This window comes from Chaetura pelagica, unplaced genomic scaffold (assembly GCF_000747805.2).
Source record: "Chaetura pelagica isolate M959 unplaced genomic scaffold, ChaPel_1.0 scaffold104, whole genome shotgun sequence".
NCBI classification, from domain to species: domain Eukaryota; kingdom Metazoa; phylum Chordata; class Aves; order Apodiformes; family Apodidae; genus Chaetura; species Chaetura pelagica.
Genome location: NW_009953786.1, coordinates 4890499 through 4894443, shown reverse-complemented (window position 1 = coordinate 4894443; position 3945 = coordinate 4890499).

The following is a 3945-nucleotide window of genomic DNA, read 5'->3' as shown; positions in this document are numbered from 1 at the left end:
GAGTGGCCGTGCCCCGGGCACCTCGCTGTGGCTGCCCCAGAGGACAGCTGTGATTTGTCTCAGAATCTCCTCCTCTGTCTTCAACCCGGGTCTGAAAGCGTGGTGGTGACTGGCCTTTTATATATAGCTTACGGTGAGGAGCAGGAGTTGAGTCATCTCTCTTGACATCCTGCTTTGAGTACGTGGGGAATAAGCTCTAGTCTGAGTGTGGCCTCCAGTAAAGCGGAGAAGAGCTAGAAGCAGCTGCTGAGGAGCTGTACCTCCTTGCCCCCTTGCAAGTCAGGCTGGTGAACGTCCAGAGTGCATGGCATACAAGCTGAGAGGTTTTTTATCCTATGGATAGAGACATTGAAATAGAAAATTAAGGCAGGGGAAGGATCTGGCTAGTCCAGATGAGTTAACAGGTAGGAGGTAGAACCTGCCTTGGTCCTTCTCTCCTTTTTGGCTTCCAAGTCTGGCAATAACGTTGTGACAGGCAGCCACTCCTTGGAAGTACCTTCTAGGCTTCGCCAGTTAGGAAGAAACAGAAATCTAAATTCTTTTAGATTTCTAGTATGTTTGTAGTACTTTTCTGGGAATGTTTGAAATTATCACAACATTTAGAGTGACATGATAAGGGGTGCTAAAGTTGCAATCTAAGCGGGGGGGGGAAGGACAACTGCCAACCGTATGAAGCTCAGCATGCTTTGTCTGCACTGCATCTTGCTGTGGTATTGTGTGGGTAGGAATTGGGAATCTGTGACTCTGGGCAAGGTGGTCATTTTAATTCAGTTAGGTGTTGCCCTGACACATACTAACCACAGCTTTTGAAACAAGCATAGCACTACTCTGATATTTCTGCTCCCTTCTCATGCCTGTATCTGAGAGGATGAAATGTTGAGCAGTTTGGGAGGAGCTGGCTCCTTTAAGGAGGCTACAACCATATTGGGTACTGGCCATCAGGGTTTATTTTTGTAGGGGTCCCTGCGTGCAGGTCTAGTACTTGCCACCTTCAGAATGTGCTGCTGGATCATCTGTTCTTTTTGATCTTCTGAGTCAGTGAACGTCGGAGGGGCAAGGACAGGCGTGGAGTCATCAAGGCTGATGTAGGGGAGGGGTGTTGGTTTGACTCAGTGCAGTCTATCAATACTAATTGTCTTAGTTCCAACTGAAGTGTGTTTGTTTTTTTTTTGTGGTAGAGCTGTATGCGAATGGCAGGAGAAAAGCAGCTTATCCAATGGTGGATTATTTTATTTAGGGAATCTCTTTGTACCGATGCCAGGGGGAGAGGATTAGTGGTGACCTGTAATGGGTATGGTAAGGAAAAGCTCCAGAGTTTCCTACAGCTGCTGTGGCTGCTCTTGGATGCTGAGCCTTTCTCAGTGGCATGGTCCTTCTGTCACATGATATTGATGTATTTCATAGCAAATAGCAATTGCACCTGACTTCGTGTGGCCCTTAGTGCTGATCAGGGGCTGGAGGCCTGGCATTCTTTTTAGGTGGGGCTTATCTTTTGTTGCTAGTTTTCTCCGTAAAGCCAGCCCTGCTTAGTTTTTTCCTGAAACCCACCCAAGCCTCCTGACTTTTTCCCAAAATAAACTGAAAGCGCTGGTTCATAAATACACTTCTTATTCTGCTCAGAAAATGAGAGTTGGCTAGTGAGTGTGCATTGGCTTAGCTACTATTAGTTTTCAGTGCTTTACTTTGTTTTTTTTACATCTTTTAAATACAGGATGAGTAATGGGGTCTGACTTAGGAAATGGTTTGGGTGGCATGATTGTCTTCATGCTTAATGTTTGACTTGTATTCAAAGTTCAAGTTGAAGTCTGTGGTTGAAAATCACAATGTTTTCCAGGAGCTGAAGTTTAACAGCTAAGATGATGACAAGAGATTGTAGTACTTAGATTTGATTATCTGTGAACAAGATATGCTTAGTGGAGAGTTTTTCCTGGGTTTTAGTTCTTGTTCGTCCTGTTACAGTTAACAGCCTGTTACTCGTGCGGGCTCTTCTGAAGCTGCTGAGTTGAGTGTTATCTCCACAAAAAGAGCAGATAAGCCCTGTTCGTTGTAGGAGTTGATTCATAAGAAATGTAAATCAGTGTGGATAGTTACAGCTAATGCAGCCAGTTCTGTGGAAGCTGCACAAGTTCACATCAGCAGCAAATCCCACTGCCTGACCCATGGCACTCTGTTATGCTGCTGGACAAGGTGGGCTCGTCTGCTTCTGCAGCACTCGGCAGTCTTGTCAAAAAGCCCAATAAACTACCCTGGAGTGCCCATCGATACTAGCACATCTAGAAGCTGTGTTGTGCAAAGAGTTAGATGCTTTATTATAAGTGTGTGCCTATATAGGAAACAGTCCTTTAAAACGTTTTCCAGAGAGGATTACGAGAACACTACCAGCTGCAGCAATGATCTTCCATTGCAGGGCTCAGCAAAGGCAGGCATTGGTTCCCTGTTGCTTGGTTGTGCATTCTTCTACATCTGTTTTTTTTAGTCCATGGTCATTTTCTCAATGTTTCGGATGACACAGAGAGGCTACTGTTTTTATTCATAAAGCAGTGGTTGAGAAGTTCACAAAAACAACCACCTTATTTTTCTTCTCTTCTGACTCCCACCCCTTCTCTCTCACACGCCCTTAGCAGCCATCGGCCTTCATTTTGCACGGGCTGGAGTTGCAGTTGCTGAAGGCAGTGTGAGATGACACAGCTGAAAGTTCCCAGCCGTAGTCTAGTGCCGAAGTATTAGTCAGCACGGCACGAAGATTCACTTCTTTCCAGGTAGCTTTCACCCATAGTAATGTTTCTTGCTTCTAGAATGACTAGGACAACAGGGGTAACATCTGTCCTTGGTTGCACGGTGTCCTAATTTCCTATCTAGCATACAACATTGCTTCATGATGCACAAATGCAAGCTTCTGGATTTTTCCTCCTTTGCCAACAACAATCTTAAGAAGCCTCATTTTTGCAGCCCCCCAGTGCTTCTTGGAATCTTTAATTTATAATGACTGTGACTGAAATTTAAAGCTTTTATCCTCACTTGAAAGCACATACTTGATGCAGAAATAATATCCTGTAGTCTAAAATGCTGTATTCTACAGCAGTGGTGGTGTGATTTGAGATGTGAGCTGCAGACAGCTATGTAAAAATATCAGAAAGGTTTTTTCATTTTTAATTTTTTTTTAAGGTGAGGGAGCTCAGTGGCATGATCTGATTGGTGAAATGTGTTCATAACTTGACTTTTTTGCTTTAGAGTATGTTTTCTTTATTTCAGAATTCGACCCTTATCAATGGCCCTTAGGTGCTCTGCTCTCTGGAGTGGCTACCGTCTGATTCTTAGCCTGGAATGGTGGCCTTTGAGCTGTACTTCTAGCAGAGGCATCAAGTGTGCTTAAAATAATGAATCAGTCCATGAAAATATGAGTCTTGAACACATGGAAAGGGACAGCAGAATGTTGTTAGGGTTCTTTTCCCTACTTGATACCTTGGCGTTGGAAACTATCCTGCTGATTTTTGCTGTCTTTGTAGGCATGTCAGATTTGTACAAAGAGGGAAGGAAAGGGGAGAAAACTGTCTGAGCTTATGTGTATAAAACATAAAAGGTCCCTGTTTGTACCAGGCTAAAGAACCATTTTCTTGTCTAGCTGGGGTTGTCAAGCAGCTCTTAACTTGTAAGCAGTTCAGGGTACAGCAAGGGTCCCAGAGAAGTGGTCTTTCAATATTGGTGGTTACAGTTGGTGTGACCAGGCAGGGAGATGGAGATCACCTGGCAGAGCTGACAGGGAGAAACTTTTGCACAAACCAAAGCTGCAGGCAGTATGAGAAGTGCTGTAGCTTTTCTGTTGGTTGGGTTTTTTTGTTTTCTTTTTTGCAAGGCGAGATAAATAAGAGTGAACGCGATGTTTTCATGGGATGAAAGCCTCCAAATTAAGGCAGATCAGAAGGTATTTTGCAGGCCCTTCTGTCG